We start from the raw sequence: 21034 nt of genomic DNA on the forward strand, positions 1-21034 counted from the left end.
TTGCCGGAGCAAAAATAAGAGTTGCTACTCTTATAAAGTGTCTCAAAAATCACGATGAGCGCATCGGCAAAGTGTCAAATGCACTCCTTACTTCACAATTTGTATAAGAAATCTGCGTTTTTACGAGCTTCCCGCTTCAAAAACGATACCACGGCACAGATGAACATTTCGTTAGAGTAGTCATTCCATCCAACCCCTTCTTACAAGGATACTACGCAATATTCTACATAGCCGACGAGGGAATCAAAACGCCTTCAATTTTTTGAACTCAATACGGACATCCGTCGAGGTTGTATAGTTGTATCAAGGCGTCGTAGCGAACGCGTCCCATTGTTAATCGTTACAGAAAAATATAAGTTGAGAGAGGAAAGTCATAATGCCTTCAATTTTATATATACATATTTTTGGGCAAAATGAGAGACGACGTTTCTCCATTTGCGACGTTGCAGACTTCCTTGGAAATTTTATTTTTCTTTCGAGAAGCTGGTCAACGTAAAACTTAAATTCTCCATGATTTTTCGTATTCGATAGCAGGAGATTTGGTTCAAAATTTAAAGTCGTAAATTCGGATTGTTTCTCATCGAAGAGATGAATTAAGAACGGCAATTTTGAAACACCGCAATGGAGATACGTGGTTTCCCACTTCAGTCGGTGCGATACGGACAGCCATCAAGTTTAAAAAGTTGCATCAAGTCCCCGTCACCGCCGACCAACGCGTTTGTCGATCGAATCAACTACAGGTAGTATGTGCAGGGAGTCAAAACGCCTTCAATTTTTTGAACGCAATACGGACATCCGTCGAGGTTGTATAGTTGTATCAAGGCGCCGTAGCGAACGCGTCCCATTGACGCCAATCCGCCAAAATATACATGTGACAGGACGATGATTCTGACCACCTGATAAAAATCGGCGTGTTTACTTACACATTTTTCTCGTGTTTATAGATATCCGCCTAGATTGACTTCGTGCTCTCCTCAACTTGTGCGTCGAAGCGTCGGCCATGTTGAGCAGGGATTGAATGGAACGACTCATCTAACGAAATGCTCACCTGTGCTATGGTATCCTTTTAGAAGCGGGAATCTTGAAAAAACGCAAATTTTTTATGCAGATTGTGAAGTTAGGAGTGCATTTCAGATTTTGCCGGTTCGCTCATCGTGATTTTGACAACTTCAGACATTATTTACAAGGAACAAGTCTTATATTTGCTCCAGCAAAAGGTTGCAACAGGCCCATTGACCTTTTCATATTCCCGTGGGTAAAAGGGGATTAAGTTGTGACCTGCGTATCGTGAGCCATGCGATGAACATAAATTTGTCTCGTTCCTCTGGAGAATTTGGAAAGTCTATTTTTTGTTTCGCACTGTTTTCCTGCATACTATGGCAGCATACAGGGTCCCGCACCACAAGCCTCAGATATCATCCTGTGACTTCTGAACTAATTGAGACGGAGACTCGAAATTTTTCGAGTGGTCCTAGGTCAAAGGTAACGACTTTTAGGAACGCTCAAAATGTTAAAGGGACTACCCTGAAAAAGAGGTAAGGATACCTTATGGGTTATAGGCAATGGCGATATTTAAGTAGATATGAATTCACAAGTATGATGTTTCCAGGCGTAAATAATCTATTATCGGTATTTCCCCATTTAAAGTTGTGGCAGTGGCACAGAATCGATTATTAAAGTGTTCGTTGCGAACACCGTGTTTATCGATCCTTCCCATAGGTTTGAATGGTATATCACTCGATGTATCGCGAAGCTCGCCACGCCACTGGTTAAACGGGGTGACGCAGGACTTTTGGATCACTCGGTATATGGACGCATTTCTATCACACGCGGAACTATGTGCATTATGACGTGAGCCCTGTCATGTACATACGCTTATGGGTCTCAGGGCTCATGTCTTAATGCACATAGTTCCGTTTTGTAGAAATACGTCCATATGAGCCAGCGGCAGTAAAACGCAGTTTCGGTGTTAGATCCCTAATTTCCTGTTACACCTATTCAAGAAAATCTAATTTATGTTTGCTCTAGAGCGAGGCTCACTAAAAGCGTGCTACGTATCGCGGAAGAGAGGTTAGTTTTGCCTCAAGTTCCATCTCTGTGGGGGGAGGGGTAGGGGGGGGGGGGCGCGAAGGGCTAAGCGTTCTACGCCTGCGGGGCGATTATTGAAACTGATAGACAAAGCGATAGACAAAGATGACACAGGGGGTATAAAGCAATTCTATTGGTTGAAATGGGTGGTTCTCATCGACTAAGGGGGAAAATGATAGACTAACTGTTTGGTTTCTCGTGGGTTGCCGTTACCTAGTCGATTACCTACCTCCTTTGTCCATTGCAACAACCCGTTTCCACCAATAGGATCCCTCCAAACCCCTTTTGTCGTCTTTGTCTATCGCTTTATCTATCAGTTTCAATAATCGGTCCGCTGTCTTGAAACAGGCGTCACGTCTGAATGCTGAAGTCGTCGCTCCTCCGACGCAAGGACGTATCTGTATCCCCACATGAGCCCCGGAAGGCGCGAAGTTCACTGGCGTGGCGTGCTTTGCGATGTATCGATTGATCTGCCATTTAAACCTATGGGAAAGTATCGATAAACAGGGTGTTCGCAGCGAACACCTTAATAATCGATTCTTCACGATAGCTTCAAATGGGGAAATATCGATAGATCGAAAAGCACGCCACGCCACTGGTGAAGTTGTGCGGGAAACATGGATGACGTGGAAATAGAGATACGCCCTTGCGTCTTAGGAAGTGGGGCGTGGGGTTCCCCGGCGGACGTGTGCCGTGACAAAGGAACCTGGGCGCAGCTAAACTCGTTAATTAATTTGAATCACATTTTCGAGTCGGTCGGCATGTCGGCGCATTTCGGCCCCTCGCAGCCGTCGTGTCCGTCACGTATTTGTTTTTGCCTGCGTTCCGATCCTGTTTACCAACTTCTTTGCCGTCCAACTTGGGAGCACTCCTGCTGCCGCCACCCCCCCCCCCCCCCGCCCCTCCCCACCGCTCGGCGGAGACTTTCGCCAGAGATTAATTCTCGTATGCAAGTCTGAGGTGTTACCATCCTCAGTTTCCTCCATAGAGTAAAAAAATGAGGTGTTTGCATCTTGAGGTTTGTTTACCCTATGACGTAGGTCGGTACAAGCTGGCCAGCGGAATCCGGAATTCGAAGTAAGAAAAACGGACCACAATGTCCCATTTTCTTTACTTGAATCAACTCATGATATAATTTCAAGTACTTTTTATAGAATGACTTTTTTCCATAAATTACATACCATTTCCAAAAAATCGATGATAAACGTCGCTGTACCGAGACCTACGTCATCAAAAAAATTCCAAGATGCCCGAAATGCAAACACCTCCTTTTTTTTTCTCTATGAGTTTCCTCTGCTCAGTATAAGAGTTGCTAATGCTTGGTCGCTTGATGCTGTGCTATCGTGCTAAGGAAAAACGCCGTAAGAACCTTCAGGCGTTGCCAAATTCCCTTTGGTAAATCACGAACTTTTGCGACAATTTGTAAATATTTTTCATCCAATTTTTAAACAATTTAGTTCGCAATCTCACCTGAAGTTCCTGACAATTTCAAGGGAAAATATCCATTACTTTCCTCAAAATTAAACATTTTATTGAAGAAAATTTTGCAACTCTCGAATGTTCATAATACGTTCTTCCTTAGCACGGCAGTGTATGGAAAAGTCGACTATCAATTTAATTTAGGAATTTAAATTTCTATAAAAGGCATATAAATAAAATATAATAAAAATTATAAAAGGCGTTTAAAAATTAATTCTCGTATGCAAGTCTGCGATGCTACCATCTTCATTTTCTTCTCAGTATAAGAGTTGTTAATGCTTGGTCGCTCGCTGCTTGGAAAAGTCGACTATCAATTTAATCTAAGCATTTGAATTTTTTACTATAGAACGTTTGTGCGGAAAATTATGAAAATTTTAAGGAAATTGCTTCGCACTATGTAGAAAATTCATTCAAATTTGCAGACAAATCCGCATAACTGTTTTCATGTAATACATTAATGGGCTCCATTAAATTTGGCAATAGCTGTTGTGGCTTGGTTCCTTTCTGCTTAACACGGTCCATTTTATATCAGTGTGATTTTCTAACGTTAAACTTGCGCTTGAAACTTGCAGGTACATAGAAATAGTAAAAGAATATGTATATTTGATTCACTTTGAGGAAATAGGATAAGATTTCTTTAGTCAACGCAAAATCCGTTTTCATAGCACGGCGCTCGTGAGATAACTATTTTAACTCTTGAGTAATGCAATGTGGATAACTAACGATTTGAAGGCGATTCATGCCAATCGGCACAGATCGAGATCAATTTGCGAGTGCAAGTCTAAGATGTTAACATCGTCATTTTCTTCCCTGTAAGTCTTGATGCTTGGCCGCTTGCTTCGTAAAAAAATTGTCTCAGTTTTGTCAAAGAAAAATTCAATCTTACTGATTTTTTTAATCGAACCACCCTGCATTTTCACATAATTTCCTTCCGTCAATTGTATTTAATCTGTTTTCTTGAAGTATCAAGCGCGCTGAGAAAAATGTAAATTTGAACCCAAATGCCGAACATTCTAAAAGCAACAACAATTAAATATTTACTTAATTTAGAGAGGATTTTTAATACTCATTCGAAGAAAAAATCATCATTAAAATTAGCCCTCCTTACCTAGGAAGCTGCAAAATTGCACGCCAACTTGTAAGGTAAATATTACGTAAGTCCTACAAATCTTTTAACCATTTTGATCCTGAACATAGTTTATTTAAAAGGTACTGAATCATAAATCTGGTTTATAAATCTTGAATCCCATTTAAATCTAAGTTCAATCAAATCCATAATAGATCAATTGAAACTCCTGAATCACGCTATTTAAATATTGTAAATTAATTTTAAGCTAAAGTATGCAAATAAAGCTCATGCTTCATATCTCAGTGAAGACTTGATCGCATCTTCTTTGTATCGATTTGAATCGTAGAGAAGACGGAACAACTGTGATGTGATCACAAAGCCAAGAATATAGAATGATACAGTCAGAAGTATGAATATTTTAATTATCTTTTAATTTGCATTTCGCACTGTTTGATATTAGATTAAGTACATTTCATTTTGTTTTTAGACGTTCAGTAGTTATCTATATAGAAATAACGTATGATTGGGAGTCTGCTCCGCAAACCGAGGTACGCATTTTTGCAGTTTCATTATCGACATGTAAAAATACAACGTAGAAACAAGAAGCAGTACATTTTATCTTGTTATTTTTCAATAGACAGTTGGTGGAACAGTGAAAGAAATGGTAGGCCATCGTCACGGTCCAACTCGTTAAAGCACCAGCAGCTCGATTGTTGAATTGACATCGAATGTGGCCTGGATCGATATAAAGCATTGCTAAGATAGGGATATATCGATCAGGCTCATTCAATAACGATCGATTGTTGAATCGATATCGAATGGCCTTGATCGATATAAAGCATTGCTAAGGTAGGGTTTATCGATCAGACTCATTCGATAACGATTCAACTATCGACGTGCAGTATACTTGGAGAATGATAATGGTTAAAGTGATTTTTTACTTGTTTTCTGAACGCTGCTCAGGCCACAACGTCCTAATCAACGTCGATCAATCAAACTAAATAAAGAATGTTTATATTCAGAATGCAATTACTTCAACCCTGAGTCAAGTTTAAAATGCGCTTGAGAGCAGCGCACCGAATGCAAATCCATTCGACCATTCCATAATTTCATTCTACGTATTTGCCCGCTTTATCAAAGTTCCCTCAGGAACGGTCAAAATGCAACACAAAATGCAACAGATTAAACCCAAACTGCTATTTCATCGAGGAACAACGAATTTCTTTTCGCTGTGTTTCTCTGAATATTATGTCTGATCACGATCAATACCATTACTCACGTACTTACGTAGTACCAATGAGCTTATCGTAAAATAGTGCGGAAAGTATCGTATGATAGTGCATCATGACAAGAAAATTATTTGTAGGATAAGATGTTTACAGCTAACAGTTAAGAATGCATTTATGTTTTAATATATTGGAAAAAATACTTTCATTTACTAAAGGAGACCTCCATTGTTCCATTTGTGTACTATAACGAACCAGGATTTCTGGTATTTTTGTCCGTTAGATTCTTAGAAATTATGGCCTCTTTTGGTGAATGTTTACAACTCTTTTCAGTTTTTTGCCACTAAATAACGATGTCACGGTCCCTTTTTTAACCATTTTACTTTCCCACTCGGAACAGGTGAAATCCATTTCTATTAAAAAAGAACGTTAGGTTAGGTCAGATTTTGCTATCCTTCTATTCCCCGCCGAGAAAAGCGAGTTAGTGTGTCACGCGCTGTCACCGCCGTATCAAACTTGAGACCAAGGCACAAAAATACCTCATCAGTGGCGATTCCGAAAGTTGGAAACACCGTTCTTCCTCCATTTAAATGTATGTGAAACAATCGATTCTTTATGAGGCAGCTTGCCTCACCTAAAATCGATATTTTTAACGGATTTAAATCGAGGAAAACCAGTGTTGCCAACTTGTTCCCCCGTTTGTTATCAGACGTGGGATCTTTTGGGGAAGCGCGCGAGGTTGTGTTTCTTCACTGAATCGATATACCTCGGTTTCTCATGCGTGACACGGCTCATTCTGCACTTTCGTTCTCTGACATAGATTGTTTAATGGGAGTCAAACACATGTCGAGCATGCATCCAGTCACACGACTCGCTCGGCGCCAATGCTCCCGACTTTGCCAATACTTTTTTGACAGACAATACCTGGTTATTGCTCGACTCATATTGTGAGAGGGTGTTAAAGTTTTTCGCCATATACCACAGGCTCTTATTTTTTTTTTTTTTTTTTTTCTTTATTCAATATATATAGGACTACAGAGTATTAACTATATTTCTTATAATTAAGAACTAAGACTACTTTATAATAATGGGTGGGCTGGAGTACCAGCCCTAACTAGATTACATTATGTACAGTGACTGTGCATAAGGATTAGTATAAGTATTGAATATGTGTATAAAGAGTTGATTAAATATATATATTTACAAATGTGTTTGGATCTTAATTATTATGCCCCCCTACCCCGCTAAAAACAAAAGAAAATAAGAGATAGGTAATGCACGAGCGACAGTCGTCAGACACAATCAATAGCAATAAAAGACATTGAGATAAGAAGTGCTCGGTGTTAGAGCGCAAGGTATTCGAAGTGTGCCAAATGATGGAATTATTTGGGGAATTACAAAAGTCTTTTACTAAAAAATTCTATGAAAGTGACTAGATGAAAGTAAAAATAAGGTGATATAACGACTGTCTTTTGGGGGTGAATATACAGAAGGTACACAAAATAAGGGTTAAAATTATTCTTAATGTCTTTTCTTCAAAGTAACAAATACTCAATAAGAGATTTGGCATCAACACAATTTTGACAAAATTACCTCAGATGTTCGGGCGGAATGCGGGCGGCGATGCGGAAGGCGGCTGTAATAAAGTCGTTCTGCGTCGCTCCCCGCGACCCGGCGCCCCGGGTGGACAGGAAACTCACCACGTTATGCGTGTGTGAGTCCCTGACCCTCCGTGGCGCCGCCCCGCGAGTGCTTCGCAGAGACACATGTTACACAAAAAATGAAAAGAGATGTACACCGCGAATAAAGTAATTTGTCTTTTGAGAAAAGTTGAGGCATCTCCCTGGAAAGTCCGGGAGGCGAGGTTATCTTTAAGGTTTTAGTCTATGAATGAGTCTAATTGGTCCGCAACGCAATCAAACGGTTTGCGCCGTTTGAGGCGTCTGAGTCCAATGCTGTATCTGCGGATTAGCTTCATTGTTAGGGTGCATAGACAATCTTTGGGCGTACCGCAAAGACAATTTTTTTATAGTTTCAACCACCGAGGGAACGCCGAGGATCCGGTGAATTACGTCATTTCTGACGTAGTCATCCCAGTGGATCCCCGTGAGCCCCCGGAGGATGTTACTTTGTACGGATTGGATCCTTTGAATGTTTGTCTTTGCGGCACACCCCCACAGTTGACATCCATAGGTCCAGATCGGCTTTAAAATCATGTTATACAATAAAATTTTATTTCTGAGAGATAATCCGCTGTTTGGTTTGAAAAGCCACCACATGGATTTATATTTTGTTAAGATTTGCCTCCTCTTGGCCTGGATGTGGGGGCCGAACGTTAGGTTCGTATCGAGCCTCACACCCAGATAGTTGGCAGTTTTGACGGCAGGGATAGTTTCGCCGTTTAGCTTAACTTTGATTTCGGGGTGTTTTATTTTGCTGAAGGTGCAATATGCTGCGACTTGGTGCTGTTTACCAAAGTTCTCCAGCGTTTGCAGAATTTTGATGATCTGTCCAGTCCTCTCTGGAGGGTTTGACCGACCGTTCTAGCATTAGAGCCAAAGGATGAAATACCCGTATCATCGGCGAAGGTCGAGACACGAGTTCCTCTGGTTTTAGGGAAATCATACATGTAGATTAGAAATAGAACTGGGCCTAGACATGATCCTTGGGGGACTGAGGCGAGTATAGGCATAAATTTTGAAAATGCGTCTTCATGTCGAACACGAAATGTTCTGCCATGAAGATACGAATTTAATAGTAGGAAATAATTTGTAGGAAGTAATTTATAAATTTTAAGTGCTAGCCCGGCCAGCCAAACCCTATCGAAGGCTTGTGCTAGATCGAGGAGAGTGACTGAACAGATCATTTTATGTTCGAAACAGTTCTCGATTAAATTTGTAATTTTGTGGACTTGTTCCACTGTAGAATGTCTTTTACGGAAGCCGAACTGGTGTGCAGGTATTATTTCTCTCTCAGGCTCTTATGAGATTAAGTTAAAATGTGAATTTTGACGTTTAACAGTGAAATTTTTGCATTTAGGAAGGCTTAACAATTTTTTTTCCTCTTTCAAATTTCACTTTTAAGTGTCAAAAGTAATAGATTTAACATTTTTTCATTTGAGTCCGTGTAATCCTGCAACCATAATATGTTTGATGACTTCAAAAACATAACCAATTATTCCCTGTCAAGGAGGCATTGCCTCTGCTCCTGCTGTTGAATTCTATGATAAAAGCCATCTATATTTATCAATACTGTATGTAACAAGGTGGAGAAAATGGTGCTAGGTCCACACCAATACTTAAACTAGAGGGATATCATCTAAATCCTTAGTTTCAGAGCATATCTTTTTTCGCCAATATTTTTTATAAAACCAATTCCATCTGTTTTCATCAAAAGTTGGTTCCGTTGATTTTTTTTTTTTTTTTTTTTTGGGGGGGGGGGATCATTGATTGATTTAGATGTAGCCAAAACCCCTCCTCAAAGAAAGGAGGTCCACTTAAACAACACGTTTAACAAATAAGAGATCAGCAAGAAGCGTTAGTGTAGAAGGAGATCGCGAAGTGATAGGTGTGCGCGTAGTGATCAAAGGAAGGAAAAATGAAGTTTTATGAAAATCTGCCATGAATTTGATGAAGTTTTCATGAAACTCAGCATTTTTCTTCACCGAGCTCTCAGCTACCGTACCAATTCCTTCTTACAACATAAATGCCACCCTCTCAAGCATCTATATAGTATTTTCTAATAATAAAAAAATGAAAATAATAATAAATTGTTGTTGAAATATGAAAATAATATTTCCAAGGGAAGAATTCTAAAACATGGAGGGGAAGGACTAGACTCTCTTGACTATTTTTCTACCCTCGTGGCATTTTAGAAAAAGATTCGAACTTAGTCTACGAACCAGCTCATTTGAGGTTCTAATTTTTTTGATTTTTGAATGAAAGTTTTTGAAGTTTATAAAAACGGACACTTCCTCGTTCTTTCATCATCCTAACGGTGTGAGGAAAAAACGAGCTGTTATAGACGTATTTTCTCCGCCGTTCATGAGCTTCGTAACACAGAAAAAGTACAAATTAAATTGGGGAGTAATAAGTTCCGTAGGGACCAGAGACCGAACGTCAAGGACGAGAAGGGTCATGCTCAGAGTTCATGATCAATCGACCACACCTTTTTAAGCGTTGCCGCTAAGCCTATGAGGAGATTTCAATAATCACCATGCAGCGTTAGTTTCTAAAAAAAAATGTTTGACTGTGGCAATGCACAAGGGTAGTATACCGTGAAAGCGTGAATTTTGGCCCGTGACGTCGCGTTTTAGGTTTTTGGCACATTTTACTTTGATCGAGAATGACTCATCATCTTTACCGCATCTAATTAATTTCGCGTGAGTTTTGCCTGCTTTCAAGTTTCCTCCCTCTGGAAGAACCTGGAAACTCAGGGAATGAACATCCTATTGGAAAACTAGAAAAACTCACAATCTGGGAATCCAAGCGGCGAATTACTGATTTCCCCTAAAAATATTACATTCTATTCATGGTCCCTCCCAAAAGCCAAAGCCACTTATTATTTTAAAAAACGTCGATTCAACCTTTTTGCTATTGAATCACATTTACCAATTTAATAGTGTGTAGACGGGCTATCGATCGGGAAATTTCCGTAGATACTGTATTGTCATGCTTGTTTTTTTTCTTCTTTTTATTTATTTTCAATTATTCCGCTCATTTTGGCGTTATTTATACAGTTATCTCAGGATTTCGTAAATGAAGACATCTTACGAAAACAGCGATTCTTCAGGGAAAGCTCAAGAATTGGGACGTTATAAGGAAATCCAATCTTTTTTTTTTCAAGGATATTTTCCATCAATTTCCTACACAAATTTCTAGTAATATTCTTGAAGATAATCCCAGACATCACTTGAAATGGTAGGTACATTTTTTTATAAACGTGAGCGGAACCTGGGAATTCCAGAAATCGAAATAAAATCTTCTACAGAGACCTTTTTTCGTCAAATACCGCGCCGATTTTACTATAACCGAGCGATTTAAACGAGTCCGCAAGAAATTATCAAACGTTTCTCGAATTTGGTCCGAAACAAAAAGCGACGTCCATTCTTTGCGGAAAGAAACAACGTTTACCAGTTCTGGCAAATCACTGATCAGTTAGTGGGTTTCTTATTTGATCTTTGAAATCTGTTCAAACTGTAATACGCTGTAGAATGAAAATGAAAAATAAGGGAGGGAGAGAGAGGAGGAAGGGGCGGGGGAGGAAGAGGAGGGATGGAGATAAATAAAAAATTCGCTCAGATTTTGCCTCTGGCCCGTGGACTTTTCTCTCGGCAAGAAAATGGTCCGCAGCCAAATTAGATTGAAATCCGTTGAATTCAATATTTGCACAAAATTTACAGGTTGGAAGGTGTTAATGAGAGGGCACGGTGGTGCCTCTAATTTCACCTTTGGAAATATATATCTGTACATCGACTGCAAGCTTCTCAAGTAGCACTGACCATGGTTGTTTCGCAGCGATTCACCGCTCAAGTTACGGGAGTACGGGACCACTTGCCCGACGCAATATCCAAAAACTCCGCACTCCTGTGACATTTAAGCACTTTGTCCCGAACCACGGTTAAATACGTATTCGGGTGCGCAGTGTCGGATTTCCAATTATTAAGGGAAATAATTACATTGTTTTTGGTACCTGGCGCGATCAATCACGCATGGGTGATTTAAAACGCCCTTAAAATACGGGCACCCCGCACAAGTGTCTACTTTCACTTTAGGATAGATTGCTCTCCACGTTGCGGTGTCTACTGGTCTGGAATTTTCGGAGAGTCCTAAAGTAGTTGTGATTTTTTATGGGCGGTCTGAGAATACTAACAAAGAGCAGAAATTCTGCAATTTCTTGTCTTTGCACCTAACAACCTTTCATAGAGTACAAGAGTCGCAATGTACTGAAGCGCCGATGCAGTCATTTTTGAGGCTGTTTTGTCTCCAGGCTTCGCTCAGAAAATACAGGTATACCATTCATTTCATAGAAACCGGGAGATTCGCACATGCTTTAATTTTTATGTCTTCGGTCAACATAACGTGCCAAAATTTGCGAAAAAATTATAGATTTAAATTAATAAATTCCGAAAACCACTTGCAGCTTGCGATTCTTTCATCAGCCGCTATAGACCGTTCGCTTCACACTTGGTTTTTCATTATCGGCGAACAAGGGCTCGAAATGGCCTTTTCATTGATTGACTTCATTTTTCAATACAGCCTGGAAAGCGTGTCATCCCCTGCGCGTAGAGTCTTAGAGTAGTATTTGCGTACAAGATTGCGATTGTGCAGGCAGTTAATCGTCAAGCCAACAATGAAATTTTGTGGTCACGTTATTTTTGTCGCAATTCGAGCGGGAATTTCAAATTTTCGAACTTTTTCTAATTTTCTCAGATGGAGGTATTGGAAAAGTGCTGAATTTTTCTGTTGAGGAGGTACTAAATTTCTTGGGAATATACTGAGAAAGCACTGTAAAAGTACTGATTTTTTGGCCAGCCTATTTTAGTAGACACTCTGCTTTCGTAAGAAGAGAAACCTATATCTATGCCAGTGATTTCAATTTGACGTCTCTTATACATTTGAAGTACTCAATGGTGGAAATTAACATTCCGTAGATTAGGATGTGCTTTGATGAAAGCTGATCTCATGGTTTCTAACTTTTAAATTAAATCAATTTTACGACGCGTAAGATCGATTATTGGTGGTAAAATTTCAAAAATACTATAATTTCGACGCTGATGGCTCAAAATTTTAACTTAATTTTTTTAATGTATTAATTTTCTTCTCTAGGTTTTTTTCTGCAAATAAATATTTGAATGTATCACAAGGGTAGAGGTTGCGATGCAAGCACGTTAATTAGCACTACCCCATTCTCACATCACAGGTATTGATTTTTCTTCGAGATGACCTATTATCAATCTCTCTTATCTGATTATCGGACTACGGCTCTTCATTATTTGAAATTAGCTGAAATCTTGAAACATACTGTTCGTAATATTCTTTTTCGGAGCAATTTCCCGCTTTTTCATCCCGTGAACTTAGGGGAAATAACTTTTGTAGTTATTTTTGGCACGATAATATTGTATACGGGAGGTATCTTCTCTTGGGTTTTTTAAACTTTCTACTCCCAATGACGGCTTAAAAATGCATGAAGAAAATTGATCATATGTGACTAGCGCTTCTTCACTGATCCGTGATTGAGCCGGAACCAAACTTAGTTCACAAGTTTCATTAGTTAAAGTCAGCCGCCAAGTCCAAAGTTTATAAACTGAAAAGTGACCGAGGCAGCCGCCTTCAATTTTCCGGAGGAAAAATGATCGCATCAACGGCTCATTGAGTCCCTTTTGTCCCTACTCTACTCTCAAACGTAAAGGTTAAAACAACTTTATAAGAACATCCATCAAACCACTGAAGATGAGATCATAATTGAATTGCACAATTTAAATTTTGTAATCCATTTGTCGTTGTTAAATGTATTTTAAAACTCAGATAATGGAAATTATTTTAAATTATTGAAAAAGGTGGCTATTTCATTTGAACTATAACAAAATGCATGATGTGCGTTGTTATTGTGGGTGCAGAAGAAGAATGAGACGTTTAATTAACGCAGACTTGGTTTTTAGAGCACGGCGCTCGTGAGATAACTATTTTAACTCCTGTGTGATGCAAAGTGCATACCTAACGGTTTGAAGGCAACTTGTGCCAATCGCATTCATGGTGAATAGAGAAGAAATCGTTTGCGTTGGTGTTGCGCTGCGCATTGCGCCCTGGCGGTACAAGTACAGTGGCGAGGCGTTAATGATCGATTATTGATATTTCTCCCATTTAAAACTGTGTTAAAGAATCGATTGTTAAAAAGTTCGTTGCTAACACCCTTTTTGCAAGCTTAAATTATAGACCAATCGATATCGCAAAGCATGCCACGATTGCCACGCCACTTGCACAAGAATGCATTTCCGACGGTATTTTTCACGAGGCTACATAGTCCATTGAAATACTGCTAACATCACGTGAGACATCTTCTTTAACACAAGAAGCAGAGAGGACAGTAATTACTCGAAATTTGAAATATATTTTAAAACAGATATTGAATCAACTTTCTCAAAATTTAATAGAAAAAACAACTTAATCGGCCCGAAACATTAACAGAGAAACAACTTAAAACGAGACTAAGGCCGCAAATAATAAAAAGAAACACATAAAATAAAATAAGAACCGCATTTCACACAACCGCATTTTCAACCGGCAAAACAAGAAAAATTAAAAGAAAGGACACCACGAGCCTCACCGTTGTTATTGTGAGACTTTGACTTTGACTTTGTTGACTTTGTGAGACGTTGTCTCACAATTACAACGGTGAGGCTCATAGTGTCCTTTCTTTTAATTTTTCTTGTTTTACCGGTTGAAAATGCGGGTGTGATCCCTGCAAAACGTCCCGGGTTTCTTATTTTATTTTTCGTGTTTCTTTTTATTATTTGCGGCCTTAGTCCCGTTTTAAGTTGTTTCTCTGTCAAAATTTAATGTTTCTTCTTCCTGGGCCCCAAAGTAAAAACCATAGTTACAGATCGTCGTACTGAATTAACTAAGTAACTATTTGTTTCGACGTATAATTTATTTTGAAAACTCGCTAAATTCATGTGAAGAAAATATGAAGTTGCGCTGCATTCCTGGGACATCTTGATGTAATTGCCCCTGCACGGATCACGAAAGAGGTACCTTTTTTATGGAAAGAAAATATTAATTTTCATTAGAATACTTAATATCTAGAATTCCAGAATATCCAGAATTCCTTTCGGAAGGAACATTATTATACATTCGTATTCTGGTGTAGGCACTGTTTATTTCTTCTTTTATCCTTTGACTCATTTTTTATGTTATTGTCTTCAGGGCAATGAAAATTCTATTAGCTGGGAAAAGGACACAAATTAAGTGCACTTGATACGTGATGATTTCGGAAATCACAAGTATGTTAATCATTCACGAGCTGAAAACTTGTAAATCATGTTACACTATAATATCTGACTAATTTTCGTTTTGTTTTCTTGCAGGCCCCGTGGTGGCTGGCCAAGCAACGCAAACTATTTCCTACGATGAGTAAGTACCATGTCTTATTACCCTTTCTTCTCAGAGACATTTCGACCCAAACTTACTTCATCTAACATGAAAGAATAAAACAATTTTACTCTATGAGTTTCCTTCGTAAATATTTAATCATTTAAAAATAAAAACTTTTCCCGCAGTTGTTTCTCACGCAATTATTCAGCCAAGAATCATTTAACGTCTTAAAATAAGTATACCTCACTTTTATGTCTCAATCTTGCATTGAAAACTTACCTCCCGATTTTCGAAACTTATCCTGAAATGAACTTCGCTAGGAGTCAAAGCTTTAAAATTTTCGGGGTATTTTGTGATAGCAGCATTACACTTGTGCTTGCAAATTCTTGAGAAGTAAAGTTTAAAAACAAGGTAATAAATTTTGAAAATCTTGTCAGTCCTCAAGACTTTAGAGTGTGTGAAGCAGGGAGGGTGAGGATATGTGTGTGTTGTGTAGAAGGACTCGATCATGACGATTACACAAGAAAACTCAGGCGCACAGCTTGTTCCAGGTTACTCTTGACGATTATTCGATATCAGTGTGATTATGCACTGTTAAATCTGCTAGAAACATTACGGTTTAAGGAAATAGCATAAGAATACACATAATGCGTGTCAAGAAAATGGATTAAGTCGTTTAATCAACGCAGAATCGGTGTTTGGAGCACGGCGCTTGTGAGATAACTATTTTAACTCTTGAGTGGTGCATAGTGCATAACCGACGGTTTGAAGGCGATTCATGCCAACCGTTTACTCACGACGGCTAATAAAGAAGTGGTGTCGAGTCGGCGCTGCTCCGTGCGTTGCGCTCTGACAGGGCGCTTTTGCACAAGCCTAAGATTTAAGGCAACCGCCATCTATCTCATATTTCCTGTCTCATCCGTAAATTTTAAGTTTTTCCCAAGCCTGCTACGTGCTTGCTCGGCCCTGTATATGAAGCCTAATAGAACAAGGCACCTCACTGCATTTGTTTTTCTAGATTAATAACAAGGCATATGATTCAGCGGAAATCGACGTCGTTATTGATCACCAGTGGCGCGGCCTGGCGTGCTTTGCAGATCTATTGATCTGTCATTTAAACCTATGGAAAAGGATCGATATACAGGGTGTTCACGACGAACACCTTAATAATCGATTCTTTACTATAGCCTCACATCGGGAAACAGCGATGAATCGATCATTCACGCCTCGCCACTGGTGATGATATATTGATTGATCTGCCATTCAAACCTATGGAAAAGGATCGATAGACAGGATGTTCGCAATGAACACCTTAATAATCGATTCTTACTATAGCTTCAAATGGGGAAATAGCGATTATCGATCATCCACACCTCACCACCGTTGATCAGGGTACCAGGATGCGACTATTCGTGCTCGATGGATGTGCGTAACGCATGAGCCGAACTCGAAGGAGCTCTGGTTTTGATTAGGTTCCACTGGTTTTTCTCAGCTTTCGTTTTCGCGATGAGTGAAAGAACGTTCCTAATCGAATGCTCTATCGTTTACTCCCGTGACCTGCTTTCCGAAACGTCAATATCGAAATTTCACTCACCTGAAAATCTCGTGTGGAAGTAGGTAAAATCTGCGGTTTTTGATGTGACTCGCTCCAATTAATGATATCAGCCTGGAGCTAATAACACATCTAATATTGTTATAAACTTCTGGATGCACTTCAAAAGCTCTGTAAAGGGAGGCAAACCTCTTATTAGCATGGATGCCGAATTATCGGTAGAAAATTCATGGAACTTGCATGAATCGTCCGTTCACAGATGCTCCCTTTGGTCCGGCAACGGAAGTTTACCCGTGTTTTGCCCGCCGCAGTGTGGCACGTTGAAAGCCGACTCAAACCTAATAATCCCCGATTGCGGATCCATTTTTGCATCAGAAAATCGATGTCAATTCTCCAGGAAAGCTAAGCGCCCGGAACAGGAATCAGTGACGTAGTGTGCGTTGCGATATGTTGATTTATCTGTCATTTAAACCTAAGGGAAAGGTTTAATGAACAGGGTGTTCCTAACGAACGCGCTCAAAATCGATCCTTTATCATAGTTTCAAATGGGTGAATATCGTAAGTCGATTATTCATTCCTCGTTACCGACAATAATCGCGCCGGTCACAGCATCGTGTTTTGATGATTTAAGCCAAAGGATTAGCAAAAAAATAAGTGCTGTTCAGTTGACAAGTTTTAACGTCCAATATTGACAGGTAAATTGCTCATCGCGAAACACAGCGTATGGCGTCAATCATAGTAATGCGTACACGGAGAAAAAACTTCGTGCATAGGATTCGAAGTTGAGGTCATATGGATCTCTGAAGTTTTCGGATCACGCATCCAAAAAGTTGAGGTCTAGCTGCCGAAGTTCGGGTCAGCCATCCGAATTACTTCGGTAAGTACCGGAGTACTCAGATGTGTGACTCGAACCTTTCGGCACGTACATAGGTACTTCAGATGTCTGACCCGAACTTCGGCAGTTGGACCTCAAGTTTTCGGATGCGAGATCCGAAAACTTCAGAGATCCATATGACCTCAACTTCGAATCCTATGCACGAAGTTTTTGCTCCGCGTGTACCGCGATATCTCACAACAAGGTCTAACCAATCAGTGATACACACATTTACTCTGGTGGCTCGGCTCAGTGGCGTAGCTGGGAATTCTTTGCAGGGTCCATTAAAAAACGTGACGGTAAATTTAAATGATTTTGTGTACGTCCCTGATCATATTTTATATCTGCCCTCAGAAAGTAAAAAAAGGTACTATTGACAAGGGGGGGGGGGGGGGCTTAGCCTCGTTAGTTGTACCTTTTGAATGAAAACAAAGAGGAAGAAAGAGACCGCAGTATACACTATCACGCGGTGGATGGTGTCTTATGCCGTGGTGTTTGTCTGGTGGAATGAATCTCTGTTAACCCTTTGTTGCACGGAAAAAAAAAATTTCATTTTTTTAAAAAAAATGTTATGGTTCAAATTTAATGATAAAGATAAGCACAAAAAACGCTTCAAAATTTTTTTTCATCCCTTCTGAAAAATTCTGTAGGGGTAGGAAAAGTGGTAGAACTGTCATACCACCGCACACTGACGTTCCAGGTTTGTCATTGTGCGGTGGTATAACTGTCATACCACTTTGCTGACCACATTGGATTTTAGTACATAGAGTACATTTGTATGTATGTATGATTTCAACTTTCTAATTTTAGTAATATCGATTATCACATATATCATTTTTGGGTCAGGTTTAGGAGGGGGGGGGGGGTTTCCAGCGAGTGGAGAACGGCAGTCAAGATGAAAATAAATATAAATAAAAAAAAGTCAAAATTTAAATTTCAAACATAAGCAAAATTTTTTTTAAATGAATATGAAAAAGGTCAAAATCCAAAAACTTTGTGACTACACAGAATTAGGGTGGAAGGAATGGGGGAAAAGAAGAAAAAGAAAAAGGGGTGTATACTTGAAGTTCCAGGGGAAACTTATTTCTTTGTGGGAGGGGGGGGGGGGGGGCAGGAAAAAACTAAAGAATATTTGTGGTCAATAAAGAGTGGCATGTGAGGTATCATTTTCTGGGTCATTTTGGTAGTAGATTTAATGTATGAAGTCAGAACAGCCACCCCCCCCCCTCCACAGTCAAAGATACTGCCCCGAATTCAATATATCTGACTTCGAAAGGCAGAAGGGTGCATTTTGTAAATTTTTACGTGATTAGGCAAGTAAGATATCAATTCTTATGAAATTTTGGTCCAAAATTCCATATAAGGATTCAGAATTTCATATAAGAAGTCATAATAGCCCCCCGGTCAACGAAAAAGCCCCAAATCAAAGATGGCGACTAAATTTGAAAGGCAGAAGGGTGCATTTTTTTTTAAAAATTTTACGTTATTGGGCAAGTGAGGTATCAATTCTGATGTAAATTTGGTCGTCGATTTCATATAGGAAGTCATAAAAGCCCTCCAATCCACAACAGTGCCCCAAATCCAAGATGGCGGCCGAATTTGAAAGACAGCAAGGTGTATTTTTTAAATTTTTACTTGATCAGCACCTGAAATATCAATTCTGATGTACCATTTTTCGTAAATTTTATATGTAGTCATAAATGCCTCCTGGTCGAAGGGGGTACCCTAAATCCAAGATGGCGGCCAATCTAAAAGGCAGGAGGGTGCATTTTTTGAAATTATAAGTGATTAGGCAAGTTAGGTATCAATTCCAATGTCACTTTGGTCACCCACATTATATATAAAGTCATAACACCCCCACCAACCCCCCCCCCCCCCGGTCAAAGAGGGTGTCCCAAAAGCCAAGATGGCGGTCAAATTTAAAAGGCAGGAGGGTGTATTTTTTAAATTCTTACGTGATCAGGCATCTGATATCAATATCAGATATCAATTCTGATAAGATTTTTGTTGTGAATTTCATATATGAAGTCATAAAGGCCTCCTTTTCAAAGGGGGTACCCTAAATCCAAGATGGCTGCCAATTTTGAAAGGTAGGAGGGAGCATTTTTTGGATTTTATGTGATTAGACAAGTTAGATTTCAATTCTTATATCACTTTAGTCGCACATTTCAAGCATGCAGTCATAAAAAAAACCCGGTCAAAGAGGGTGCCCCAAATCCAAGATGGCGACTGAATTTGAGAGGTAGTAGCTTCATCCTTCACCCGAGAAATACGCTTAGGACAAGGAAATGTCGGTTCTCGAGTGACATTGGGATCAAAACTTGAAACGGGGAGAAAGATTTCCTCGAGAATGCACAGAAAAATGAGTTATCTACAAAATGCTGTGTGTGCGGTGGTATAACTGTCATACCACTTTATTTCAGCTCAGAAAATCGACCAAAATGGAAAATCAAGTAAAAACTGCAATGCACCTACTAAATTACGGCTAGTTAGATTAGAGAATCACATTTATCTAAAAAATAACACCTATTTTTCACACACGACTCGAAGAAAAACAATGCGGATCCGACATAACCTAAAATACCGGGTTTTCATGACATACAATACGCTGTAGCCATGTCATTTTGTAAAAATGAATGGTCATACCATTTAGCAATGATAACCAGAGGTATATTGGACCCAATGATTCAGTAGTTGAGCCGCTATCACATTGGCAGCGCTGTAAAAATTAAAAACCGAAGTGGTAACATGTATACCACCGTGCAACAAAGGGTTAATACTGAATGTTGAAAGCGGTAAGACAAGTCTTATTCTTTTTGCCACTAGATGAGCTTAAATAGAACATGATTCTTTGACAACATGTCAACTGACCCATTCCCAAGAATGTTCCTCGTCACATTTGCAGTGATGCATTCCAATTTTGACTCATTATATATCACAGCACAATGGAGATGTTGCATGTGTGAGGAATTTGCGATTTGACTATTGATTCTTACGTAAAAGTTCGCGAGAAACACGATGGTGCCACTGAGTTTTCTTTGAAATCAATTCTCAAGCCGAAAAAAAGCTCTCAACTTGAGGCCAAAATGGAGGGGATATCCCAAGCTATCCCCACCTCTACATCAAGACGAACTCTCCATGCAAAGATAGGGAGCAAATACATTGACAGGGCTGCCACTTTATTTGGGGACTCCAAAACATAGAACACGGCATCACTGCTAATGTATTTGCTCCGTATCTTTGCACGGAGAGTTTGTCTTGATGTAGATAGGTAGACTCTCAGGGTAGTGTGGGATATCCCCTCCATTTTGGCCTCAAGTTGAAAGTTTTTTTTTGAGCTTGGGAGTTGATTTCAGAGAAAATCAGTGGCACCATCGTGTTTCTCGCGAACTTTTACATAAGATTTCAGTGTCAAATCGCAAATTCCTCACACATGCAACATCTCCATTAAAAATGTAGTCCAATTTTTATAATGACTTTCCCATATTATTTTCTTTGCCTAAACTCAGATTTCTAAGAAAATCAGCCCCGCTTATAAGTGATGACAAATCCACCTTCTTGGTCTGATACTTCTTGGAAATTAAAAGTCGAAACCATTTAGCTAGGAACGTGTCACCGCGCTGAGCCACTGAGTCAACAGTTAACTCACTTTCG

The 21034-nt window shown here is 39.5% G+C and overlaps 1 protein-coding gene across 1 annotated transcript in view; it reads left to right on the plus strand.

Moving 5' to 3' along the window:
- Positions 1 to 21034, plus strand: part of LOC109044025 (uncharacterized) — a 115015-nt gene that overhangs the window by 40587 nt on the left and 53394 nt on the right. The window contains exon 2 of the mRNA XM_019061486.2: positions 14948 to 14993. The gene's annotated coding sequence lies outside the window, so the exon portion shown is untranslated. The remainder of the gene's footprint in view (positions 1 to 14947; positions 14994 to 21034) is intronic.

Source organism: Bemisia tabaci, chromosome 1, assembly GCF_918797505.1.
Source record: "Bemisia tabaci chromosome 1, PGI_BMITA_v3".
NCBI classification, from domain to species: domain Eukaryota; kingdom Metazoa; phylum Arthropoda; class Insecta; order Hemiptera; family Aleyrodidae; genus Bemisia; species Bemisia tabaci.